This window comes from Nicotiana tabacum, chromosome 12 (genome assembly GCF_000715075.1).
Source record: "Nicotiana tabacum cultivar K326 chromosome 12, ASM71507v2, whole genome shotgun sequence".
NCBI classification, from domain to species: Eukaryota; Viridiplantae; Streptophyta; class Magnoliopsida; order Solanales; family Solanaceae; genus Nicotiana; species Nicotiana tabacum.
Genome location: NC_134091.1, coordinates 99,103,317 through 99,117,380, shown reverse-complemented (window position 1 = coordinate 99,117,380; position 14,064 = coordinate 99,103,317).

Here is a 14,064-nt window from a genome sequence, read left to right as displayed (position 1 = left end):
TTCACAAACAATTCGATATACTCAATACAAATCGTAGGAACTAATTTCATATGAATTTACTAATTTTCCGGATAAAAATTCGAAATTTATTTAAATGTTCGACAGTGGAACCCACGTCTCAAATCTCAAAAAAAATTACGAAATCTTGCATCTAAATCCGAAATAAGGGATGATTATAGGCATGGATTTATGAAATATAAACACTTTTGGTTATAGAACACTTACCCAATTCAAAATCGTGAAAAACTCCTTTGGAATAGCCAAAATCCGAGACTTAAAACTCAAAAATGAGTAAAAATGGCTAAGACCCGATTTTATGTATTCTGCCCAGTATTTTTGCATCTGCGGGCTATATTTTTGTACCTGCAGCCACGCATTTGCGAGACAAAGCTCGCATTTGCGGAACATGACAGCTTGTCCAGTGGCCGCATTTGCGCCCAAAAATGTTGCACCTGGGACATCGCAAAAGCGCACTAGTGACCGCAGAAGCGGCTCTTCCATCTCGGATACGGTTTCGCACTTGCACTCATTTCTCCGCAAAGCGGAGCTCGGCAGGGCTGTCCAATATCGCAGAAGTGACTGGAATTTCGCAGGAGCCACCACGCACCTGCGCGCAAAATGTCACAGAAGCGACTGGAATTCCGCAGGAGCGACCACGCACCTGCGCGCAAAATGCCTCAGGTGCGACACACCAAAACCAGCACTGGGCAGCAGGTTCCAATTGCTCTGTGGCTCATCCGAAACTCATCCGAGCCACTCGGGACCTCGTCCGAATATTCCAACAAGTCCAGAAACATAATACGGACTTACTCGGGGTCTCAAATCACATCAAATAATATCGAAATTGCAATTCACACCTCGATTCGGACTTAAGAGTTTTAAACTTTTCAATTTGTAAATCGCGTGCCAAAACATATTAAATGAATCTGGAATGACTTTAAATTTGGCACACAAGTCCTAAATGATATAACAGAGCTATTCAAATTTTCAGAATCGGATTCCGGATCCGATATCAAAAAGTCAGCCCCCTGTGGTGAAACATGGAAATCTTTAGCCTTTAAATTACTAGTTTTCGTTAAATGATCATAACTTGAGCTAGGGACCTCCAAATTAAATTTCGGGCATACGCTCAAGTCCCAAATCACGATACGGAGCTACCGAAACTGTCAAAATACTGATCCGAGTCCGTTTGCTCAAAATATTGACCAAAGTCAACCTAGTTGAGTTTTAAGGCTCTATTTCACATTTTAATCCATTTTCCACATAAAAGTTTTTGAAAATTTTATGGACTACGCACGCAAGTCGAAGAATGATAAATAGTGCTTTTCGAGGTATTAAAACACAGAATTACTTATTAAATTTAAATCATCACAAATAGCAACCTTCATTATCGCCTCAAAAGGTCAGGTTTTAGTGGCGACTTTACCGAGGTCGCCTCTAGTAGTTACTAAGTTTTTATTTTGAAAATTTGCTCAAAAATAATTTGTAGCGACCTTTAAATACTCGCTAGCACTCGATCCCAACTTTTTCATCAGTTAGATTTAGCACTCCTTAAAAAACATATAATGTAATTCTTATATTACAATCTAGTTGTAATTGAAATTCTTGAACCATGTGAATAAAAGATAAAAAAATTTGATCACTTTGTTCCTTATGGCGGAGTCTTAAAGTTGCCATAACAAGAATACCAGAGGCTTAAGATCTAGTATTTCCTTAAATATATCAGTTGTAATACATATACTACCTCCAAAGTAGATTATAGTTGCCTGATACTCGAACAAAAAATATGTTGAGAAATTAAACATGCTTTAGAATGTTAACTGTACAGAGAGAAAAGTTTAATATATAACTAGTGCAAAGTGTACTAATCTCAATATGTGCACGAGAGATCCCTGGTCCTTATATATTGATATCAATGTGATGCGACCCCTAGCTGTAAACAACGCATTAGTCTCAATATATGCATCGATATCAACATTATCATATAGTACTTCATAAGTATTGTAGCAGTGAATATGGCAGCTGTAATAATATGAGTGAAGTATGTCAAGGTACTGTATGCTCTTGATATCTCTACCTTTTAAAGAGTTTTTGGATTACTTAAGTTGCTTCTCTTGTTAGTTCCTAAAAGGGATTGATCTGATTGTATCTATATTTGTGTTCATGTTTTAGTATTGATCCATGTACTCGGTATTATAGAAATTTTGATCATACCCTCTATATTCATGCACATGTATCTATTAGCTCTAGGTGAAGGATCGACAAATACTTTAGATACTTCCACCTATCAATGCTTGGAAGTTACCTTGAAAACGTGAAATTTCTAATTAGTTTATATGACTTATTCAAAAAAAATTGTATGAATTCAAGAAAATTAAGTGTACAATAAAAACCTCATTGGTTTCTTTAGCTACACCAAAAGTCCAAAACCACCACTATCATAGCAAATCACTTCTATTCCTGAATGAACTCTTCTATTGTGAATTTTCTAGTTCAACCTACAGAAATAATAAAGCACTTTGGTGTAAAACTCTTGGTTTTTTAAAATTATGCTCCCTTGTACTAACTTTTGATTTTGTGCACCTCGCATCTCGACAAACTACAGTAGTGATCGACGTAATAAAAGTTTAGTTACTGAACAAGAACAAATTCAGATCTTATACTAATTAGAACCTTATCTTCTTTAATTAGTTCTCAAGTATGAAAATGTTATTATCCAATCATTAAGTTCTCAAGTGAACGCTAATCATATTTTAAGCGTTGTCTCTAAATTGCTTATCTTCTTGTGAGAATTGCTCATTGCTTTGGAAGAATGTCGTTAAAGAACAAATGGTATGGCTTATCTATGGGTGTTTAACGGGCGGGTTGGGACAGGCTGGACACAAAAAAAATCAGCCCGTCCGTTTAACGTTTCGGGTTGTTAGCGGGCTGTGAGTGGACTATACTTTTTTGGATTATTTTTTGTCCGTCCGGGTTCGGGCTGTTAGTGGGCCGTGGATTTTTTTTTTTTTAAAGTAAATTTTATTTTTCTTATTCAATGTTATTGATACTTAAGTGTTTGAAAACTTTTAAGGCTTAGAATTAAACTTTGAAGTTTAAAGTTTTAAATTTGAAATTTGAAATTTTATAATTTTAAAATTGAAATTTGAAAGTAAGTGGCTACAAAAAATTATTTAATAAGACCAATTGGCAATATGTAAAGATCAAGCTCCAAAGACTTTCATTTGATATTTTTATTGAATAATATATAATACTTCAAATTAAGTTGCAAGTTCTTTTTTGATTTTGTTATTTTTGAACTTGCAAATTAAAAGTTTACAATAATTATATATATATAAAAAAAAAAGAAATAGTACATCACATGTTTTGCATCATTTTTGTAAGTTCATCCATGTCAACATGAGGTTCTTGGTTTCCGGCATTGGTTGAATCAGCACCATAAACCATTATATCTCCAATTTCTTGGTCCTCCGCTTCATCTACCTCGTCACGCCCTTGATTTCGTCGTTATGATTTTATCCAATCTCTGAAGCACACTAGAATTTCTAAAGCATTGCTATCCAATGAATGACGGGTATCTCCTAGTTGTTGCCTTGCTTGGCTAAATGCGCTCTTTGATGCGACTGTTGAAATCGACACATTTAGCACGTCTCGAGCCATGATCGAAAGAACAGAAAATTTATTTGAGTTGCTCCTCCAGCAACCCAGTGGTAGAAATTCTTTTGTGCCGGGCTCTGCTGACTTTTGCAAGTAGAATTGAAGTTCATCAATATTCCTGCTACTGGTTTGTTGATGCTCCCCTAGTGTAGACCAAATCAAATAATCTTCAACACCATCATTATCATCCAAATCACTGATCCTAGATGTTGAAACTGATCTTTAAGGAATATTTGCATCTACAGTAGAAGAAACATCAACAATATTAGTATAATAATTATATAATGTTTCTAAATGTTTGTGTAGATCAAAAATACAAGTGTCAAGTGTCAATATCAGGAGTTTCAGTTGGTCCATTAAAAAAAAAAAAATTTAAAAAAAATCGTTAAAAAACGGGTTGAACCGGGCTGTAGCCCGTTAACGGGTTTAGCGGGTTCCGGTGCACCGGTATCAAAAAATTATTCGTTTGAAACCCGCTCCCAGCCAACCCGGCCCGCCACGTTACAGTATCGGACTTACCCGAGTTGAATCGGGTTGTAAACGGGTCAGCCCGATTAACAGGTATAGGCTTATCTACCTACATGTTAGTTGTCGATAGTATAACATGTACCAGTGAAGTGGGAAAGAACGTACTCAAAAGTCAGCAAATGCATGTTCAGATATAGGCAGTTAACTTTTCATACTTTTTAGATTCTTATAATATTCTTGTTACAATGGGAAAATTTTGATTTGAATAAAGTTGATGGTGTTATCCGGAGTCGACCCACGTGATGTATATCCCAATACATGTAATATTTTAGTTGAATTATCAAATATTTGGCAAATCATAATTCGTACTTGGCTCTTTCAGTACACAAACTTGAGGGAGATTAAGCTAGCTTTTTGCTATAGATTCTCAAATTTGTTTTGAAAAATTTAATTTGGGTTAAATTTGGTTTGAAGATAAAAATGTGTTTGGACATCAGTTTTCAAAATATATTTCACTTTTTTATTTGAAAACATATGAAACATCACTTATATCCACAAGTTCTGAAAACTATCACAAATACCCAACAATACCTTCATCAATAATATTCATTATCGTTATCACAAACTATAGTCCTGAACATAAATAAATTTGGTACAAACTTACCATTTTTGTAATGAACTACATAATACACTATCAAATGACCGAAAAGATAAAGCAGCATTGTTACAAAATAATAAATTGTGGGTTTTTTTATAAAATACAAAAGTTTGGGGTAATTTTTATTTTTTTTAAAAAATATAATAATAATATTTTGGGCCAAAACCAACTTTTAGGATTTGAGAATTTGTCAAAATATGGATAAATTTTATGAACAAATATGTATTTGCCAAAAAGAATTTGAAAAAAATTTGATAAAATTTATGGCCAAACGGGTCCTAAGAATTTGAAGGATACAGAGCATGAAGCTAAGAGAGTTGGTGTGAATTAGCAATTGCTCTCCATGTGTGCTTTATAGACTGCTTATATATGGTAACGGTCATAGATTATATACCATTTGTAAGGATAGTGAAATTATATATAACATATTGCTTACCGGTGATTTTTGATTGTCGATGACAGTGTTCTTCATCAACTGGCATTGAAGGTGGAGACAGAGTAGTTTGAAGGCATTATGTATTTTTTAGTATTCTGTATATATACAATAAAAATGTAATGTGAAGTATTGGATATCTTATTTGTATTAAACTTTTAGCAATAAAAAGTTCATGCAATTCTATTTGATAATTGATTGTTTGTTTTTTAGTTCTCTATTAGCATGTCAATGGGTTAGAGCAAATTATAGATGTAACTAATTTATGAAAACTAGGTTAATAGTGGGAATGTATTAGATTGGGGAAAAATGTGTTTTAGTGGCGACTAAACTTTCACAATAACAAATGAAATTTGTGGCAACTAAAGTTCAAGTATTTGTGGCGAGTAGAGCTGCTGCTGAAGCTGCAATAGTATTTGTAGCGATAATGGTTGCCACTGCAAATCATTCATTAGTGGCGACCTGCCGCTAAAAGTCAGATTTCTTGTAGTGAATGTGACGAAAAATCAGCAAAGCAGAATAATTGGTTGATAATAGAAAATAATCAGTAATATGTTCGAAATCATAGGCAACTAATTACTGATTTCTGCATCTTTTCAGTTATTGGCAAACATCGAGCCAGAAGCACAACGACAGTGAAACCATGACACAAACAATGATCATAAGCATTTATGAGATAAAAAAACTAGAGTTGTATATGTATAAAGTTCCAAATACGCATCAATTAAAACGGAAAAATCACGAAGTTAAGAACTAATAACACCCAACTAGGAAAAGGTTTTTTGGAAAAGGAATTCAAAGACAACTTCAGTCTATCATGTTTTAAACAGTATTTCAAAAGGCGTGGGCGTAAGGCGAAGCGTTTTACATATGCCTCAGCGAGGCGTAAGCTCCATAGATATTTAATTTTTAATATTTTATAAAATAATATAATTACAGTAAATATTTATAAACAGGTAAAATTGCACAAAAATTGAAGAAAACTATAAATATGTGAAAAATATATATATATATATAGATGTGCTCTATCCCAAAAAAAAAAAATCAAACAAACCAATCAATTATACGATACTCAAAAGTACAAGTAACTTGAGTCGAAAAGAATAAAGTTTCAGTAACTTGAGTCGAAAAGAATCAAGTTTTCTACACGGAGGAACAAAAATGATGACTAACCTTCAATTTGAATTTTGAACTTGCTGCTACGAAGGAGAATAAAGTTCTCTTTGTATTTGTAAAAAAACTGAATATTCGTTGCTTTTGGGAGATATTAGCAAACTAGCGGATAAGATAAAGAATTGAAAAAGACCATGAATTGGGGCTTCAATCAATAAAAAAGGTCTTGACTTTTAAATTTAATACATTTTAGTTCCTTTTTAAAACTTTTGAGTAATTACCAAGCTGAATTTTGAAAATTTGGGTATTATATGAAAGACTTATTCAACAAATTTTGTTTTAATTTGAAAAAATCTATGGGGCTTACGCCTCACTAAAAAAATTCGCCTCAAACGCCCGGGCGTACGCCCCGAATTGCTGGGCATACGCCTCTTGAGACTTTCGCCCCACACCATCGCCCCGGGGCGTTTTTGGTGCGCCTCACCCCAGGGCTTGCCCCGAAAACGCCTTTTAAAATACTGGTTTTAAATGGATCAAATGCCGTAGAATTAGTACAGTAAATAAATGTTCCTAGATAATTCGACAGAAGAAATATATTTAGAAAACGAAATGCCAATGTCTTGCCTCCATAGCATAGTGGTATTGCGCTTGCCTCCTAAGCGATAGGTTGCGAGTTCGATCTTCGCAGGGGGCCTTCTTTCAAGATAAATTAATTTTTAAAAGAGATGGGTTTAATCTGCCAACTGCCTAACAATCACAAATTCATTCTTTTTTAATGTATATAGGTAAGTGCATTTTTCTTCTAAAACATGTGTAATACGTACATATAATAGGCCGAAACTGTTGGAAAACTGTCACGATCCAAAATCCGCATGTCGTGATAGCGCATATTTCAATACTAGTCGTGATGGCGCATATTTCAATACTAGGCAAACCGACAACCTCAATAAGCTACAATTTCTTTTAAATTTGAAAACATAATATATAAATTTAATAGAAAAATCTCACATACTAATGTAAAATACACTCTCTAAATCCAGTGTCAATCAGTACATGAGCATCTAAATAATAATAAAGTCTGACTGATAAGAATATTGTCCGAAAAATGTAGAACATCACAATAACTGAAGGGAAGAGAGACAAGGTCTGCGGACGCCAAACAACTACCTTGATAGTCTCCAACAGATAAATCACCAAGTCTAGCAACCGTAGTATACGGGAGCACCTGTATCTGCACACGAGGAGCAGAGTGTAATATGGGTACAACCAACTCAATAAGTAACAAAACTAATCTCTGGGTTGAAAGTAGTGACAAGCTTAGCAGGTACAGTCCAGTATAGAAATAACGGTACAGAAATGTAGGCATGCTTTCAAGTTCAACAGTTAAACTCAGTACAGGTAAAAATAGATCAATTTTGAACACTATGAGGAATATTACATCTATGTATCTACATGCCAATGTACATACCGTATGTGATGCACATTAGTGAAAACTTCGTGTACTCACAATCTAAAAATACTCAATCACTCAGTACTGTATATGGCCAATCGAGCCCAAGGAAGATCCATCCCTCATATATATGTACACATCAATTGACAGTCAGTCGCCCAGTACTGTATAATGCCAATCCAACCCAGAGGAAGATCCATCCTCAAATATCAATAATTCGGACAAGATCCATGTCCAGAAAAAATTCATCCCTCAATATATAAATGCTTCGGGCAAGATCCATGTCCAGGGAAGATCCATCCCCCATATATATATATATATATATATATATATATATATATATATATATATATATATATATATATATATAACGCGCTCACTGTGGGGGGTGCAGACTCCGGAGGGGCTCCTTCAGTCCAAGCGCTATAATAGCCAAATCCAGGCATAAATAAATTAACATAAATATCACTCAGAATCTCCAGTCTCTTGGGCTTTCAATGACACGAAAATCAACCTGACATAATGATATGATGTATCAATAAATGGCAATAGAGACTGAGATATGATATGCAAGTGACATATGTGACTGAGTGCAAAATTATATTTTAAACAAATAGTTCAACAGCAATACGACCCATGTGGGTCCCAAAATATATCGGCGTGTAGCCTAAACATGATCTTTAATATGAGTCTCAGCTCAATTTTTCTAACACGTGGAGGATATATGGTTAATGACATTTATTTAATTATGCAACTTACACAGAATCAATTAAGTCACAATTCCTATGATGCACGCCCACACGCCCGTCACCTAGCATGTGCGTCATCTCCAAACAATTCATACAATACGTACTTTAGGGATTCATACCCTCAGAACCAAGTTTAGAAGTGTTACTTATCTCAAACCGTGTAATTCTTTACTCCGCTATGCCTTTGTCTCGCGAATTGGTCTCTGAAAGCCTCGTATCTAGCCACAATTAATTTGATTCAGTCAATACAAATTATTGAAATTAATTTTATTTGAAAATACTAATTTTCCAACAAAACCCGAAATTGCACTCAAAAATTGTCCGTGCGACCCACTTCTCGGAACCCGACAAAAGTTTAAAATCCGAAATTTCATTCAACCACGAGTCTAACCATATCAATTTTATCAAATTCCGACAACGAATCGACCTCCAAATCCTCAATTTAAGGTATAGAAAATTTCTACTATTTTCATCCCAATTCACTAATTTCATGAAAAACACAATAATAGATTCATGTATTTTAACCAAAATCGAGTTAGGAATTCTTACCTCAATATTTTTCCAGAACAACTCTCGAAAAATCGCCCGAGCTTCCTTGGTCCAAAAATAGAAGAATGAGAGGAATTTGGACTTTATTCTGCTGCCAAGAGGTTCGTTCTTCGCGTTCGCGATGAACAAATTCCTCAACCGCGATTTTCAAACCCTTCCTAGATAGTATATAGTTTAATGGTCATAACGTTTCGTACACAACTCCAAATAATAAATGGTTTAACTTTATGAAAACTAGACACCAAGAGCTATAACTTTTATTTGTTGGTCATCTCACTATTCCTTATATATTGCGAGATATAAGCTTCCAAAGTCAACCTTGTGCAATAAAGATTTTCAAAAACTTCCCAGAGAGCCTGTAGTTTATTCACCATAACGTTTTGTACACAACTCCAAATGACAAATGGTTTACGTTTAGGAAAACTATACACAAAGAACTATAACGTTCATTTTTAGATTATCTCCAAATTCCTTATAGATTGCGAGATATGAGCCTCCAAAGTAAGACTTGTGCAACAGAGATTTCCTTCTTCGCGAATGCGAGAGTCTCTTCGCGAACACGAGAGTCTCTTTGCGAACAAGAAGAACAAAATCCCAGAAGACAAATCATTCTTCGCGAACGTGAGAGGCTCCTCGCGAACGCGAAGAACAACAACAGACATCAGAAAATCAGCATCCAAAGTAGTCCAAAATAAACTAAAACACACCCGAAACACACCCGAGGCCCCCGGGACCCCAACCAAATATTCCAACAAGTCCTAACATATCATACGAACTAAGTCAAAATCTCAAATCACATCAAACAACGCTAAAATTATGAATCATACCGCAATTCAAGCTTAATAAAATTAAAAATTTCCAACTTCTACATTCGACGCCGAAACGTATCAAATCAAGTCCGATTGACCTCAAATTTTGCACACAAGTCATAAATGACATAATAGAGCTATGAATATTTTTAGAACTAGATTCCGACTCCGATATCAAAAAGTGAACTCCCCGGTCAAACTTCCAAACTTAAATTTTTATTTTAGCCATTTCAAGCCTAATTTAGCTATTGGCTTCAAAATAATTTTTCGGACACGGTCCTAAGTCCAAAATCACCATACGGAGCTATTGAAATCATAAAAACTTTATTCCGGGATCGTTTATACATAAGTCGACATCTGGTCACTATTTTAACTTAAGCTTTAAGCCTTGGAACTAAGTGTTCCAATTCATTCCAAAACCTCAGCGGACTCGAACCAATTACCCCGGCAAGTCACACAACAACTGAAAAGTGTAAATTGAGAAGTAAATGGGGGAACGGAGCTAAAATACTCAAAACGCCCGGCCGGGTCGTTACATTCTCCCCCACTTAAACATACGTTCGTCCTCGAACGTTCCAAGAGTTGTTTCCAAGCCATCACATCACCATTTCATCTTACCACGCACATACCTGGGGGTGATCCCACGCCATCCTATTCCATATAGGTCTGACAATACCACGTAATTGAAGATCATTACTTCAACCTTAGCCCATAAACCTTGGATTTCAATTTCCAACATTCAAAATTTCTTTTCAAGACCCGAATCTCACATCTACATACTGTATGAATCTGAACAAGCTATATCAAGCCATAACCATAACCCCAGATATAATCACGTAACATACTACACAACTCGCATGCTCGCAGCACCATTTTCAATCACAGTAACTACTCCAAACTAACCCGGTAATAGTATTAAACCCCATATCAAGCCAAAACTTTCCAAAAACTTCGTACACTACTGATATTTAAATAAACACGCAGAATCTCATAATCACTTATTAGATCAACAAGTCATGGAGCTCTCTCACCCCAACCCAAACCATAATCACTTTCTAAGCCGATTTTCGATGTCATCCTCCCAAATATACCGTAATCAAATCCGATAGTACACATTCTAGGCCCAATGACCTTATATTTTTAAACACAACTATCCCACAAACATGTGACGCCAATATAACTCAAGCCCCAACTGCGCAACCCGGGTACCCAAAAATGGAAAATGTCTCAAAGAAGAGAATCGTATTGCGAGTTCAACAAGCACCACCACAACTGCAATGCTATAAGCTCATTATATATAGTAGAACCAAGACACACAAATTTAATAACAATAACCAGCTCTTCTAGAGATCACATTAACACCACTTGCATGGACAACTCACGTGCTATAGTATCAATATCTGGACCCGCACGGACAACTCACATGCCAATAATATTAGTATATGGATCCGCACGGACAACTCACGTGCCAATAATATAATCTGCATGGCATTGCCACAGGCCCCCAGTCCAAGCATATCATACAGGAGCAATCAAATAAGTATACATGTATATGATAAATGAATTAAGATTCTCATGCTCCTGGACTGGTATAAATAACACGTCATAGAGTAGGCAGGTGCAAAGTGTGCTATCACCACTTAAATCAGCAAGTTAACACCGAAATAGTAACTACCCAATTTATTGAGAGAATTAGTCTCTTTGTAACCTCAAGTGTAGTCCAGATAGTTCTCGACAAAGGTATGAATACGAGAAACGTTATAACTTTACGCTTAACAGTCAACTCTAGGCATATCATAGCCTAGGAATTCTTCTGAGTATGAATACATTCTCTGAAGCCCACACATGGTCTCAAACCATACATATATGCGCACTCTTAGGGCGTAGCTATCACAAATAATTAATGCAACTAGTGCCTCCACTGAGTTTAATTAAAATACTCACCTCAACCATGCCACAACCATGAAACAATATGCTTTTGAGAACTCCCAGTCTCCAAATTCATAGGACACATGAATCATCATAATTGATCCCAATTCTAGCATTCGAATTACTAACACATCTTTCATGCACGATCATGTGAAAAATATGAGAATCTCATTATCAACTCTGAGTCACCAACAAATTACATACCTGGTTAGTTAGAAACCTTTCTCTTGCTTCCTTCCAGGAGGAAATCACAATATACAACATGTCCCTCACACTGGTAAAAAAATATCTGGTTCGAACCATGATAGAAATTATCAAGAACTCTTCAAAATCCATTTGTACATAACCAAACTATTTGAGCTGAATCTCCCTATCTCTACCGAGCCACGCAGGTAACCCAAACATATGTAGAGCCTCACCATATCATAATTACCCAAAAGAACCGAGCATGTCATTACCATACTAGTCTAGCCTACTACCAAGTTATCCTATTTTTTTAAATTCTTTTTTCTCGAGTTTCTTCTGAATTACCCTCAAGTTGACACTTTTCCTTGTCGGAACACTACGATCCATACCCAAAGCTCACTACAAGACATCATAACATAAAATTACTCCGCCCTAAGGCTCATAAGCCATTGTATTTTTTCTAAGCACATCCCTAAATACCACAACCGTAACACTCACTCTGCAAATACCTTATGTGAATTTAAAATTGCTCTTCTTACCTTTCTTATACTAAAATGTAGAATCCATAGTCATACATAGTTACCTCAAGTTCCGGTACTACAAAATGTAAATCTCAGATTCCATTCATATACAAATCCGAAAAAATCCTCGATCTCAACTTCTAACAGATCATAACAAATCCACAAGTATGCCTCGGACCAAAAATAAAATTTAACATATAACCATAAAATTGAATTGTCAATAGCAGTCTCCCCCAATAATTACCACACATTACTGATACACACGATCCACAATAATGGTATCGGCACCAGCATAGATATATGAACTGGTGAAACTAAGGACTCACGGGGCATATACAGATAATGAGCAAAGTAAAATTATACATACGAATAAGTGGAATCAGGGTCAAATAGTATAGAAGCTTCTCTGTGGCACACTGAGACAATACCTGTGATCACTGCATCTAAAGCAACATCATCTAGCCTGGAAGAAAAAGCATAGAATCGGGCCTGACCGCCACCTGATTGGACTCCCCCTCTTGGGTGACCCCTAGCTGACTAAGCCCCACCCCAAACTGGCTGGGCGGTTGGCGGAGCAACTGGTGCAGAAGTCATTGCCTGACTCCTCTGCTGAGCTGAACCTCCTGTAAGGCGAGGGAAATATGTCTTTATATGACCCAAATATCCAAACTCAAAGTAACCCCTCTCTGAAAATGGCGGCAAGTTCTGAGGAGGGCCTCAAGAACCAGAATAACTACCAGAAGAACCTGGTACCGATGAACTCTGAACTGATGGTACACGAGATGCACTATGAGCTAGAAGTGCACTAAGGGAAGACTGCCTCTGTCAAGATCTGTATGAACCATGGCTAGTTGATGCGCCACGATGAGCTGAATGAGCCATTTGAGCGCGCCTATAAGGAAGGTCCCTACTATGATAGGGTTGTCCCTTAAAAGGAAAGCCGCTGGAATTACCCGGACCACGAGACTTCTTGGCCTCCCTCTTCTTACTCTCCTGAGTACGGACCATCTCTAGTCGTCGAGCACTGTCAACCACCTCGTCGAATTTAACACCTGCTACATTCCCCAAAGTCATAACAAAATGGAACTGATGGTTGAGGCCATTAATGAACCTCCTGATGTTTTCCCTCTCAGTGGGCACCAACCAAACTGCATGATGGGCCAATTCTAAAAACCACATATCATATTGAGTCATGGACAAGTCATCCTAATGTAAATATTCAAACTACCTACGCAGTTCCTCTCTGTGGGTCTGTGGAATAAACTTCTCCATAAATAATACAGAGAACTCATGCCATGATAGTGGTGCTGAACCAACTGGTCTACTCCTCTCATAAGTCTCCCACCATCTGAAGGCTGCTCTGGTCAGCTGAAAAGTAGTAAATGAGACCCCACTGGTCTCTAGAATACCAGTTGTACGAAGCATCCGCTGGCATCTGCCCAAGAAATCCTGAGCATCCTTTGACTCAATTCCACTGAAAGTTGGAGGATGGAGTCTCCCAAACCTCTCTAATCTTTTTTGCTCCTCGTCATTCATAATAAG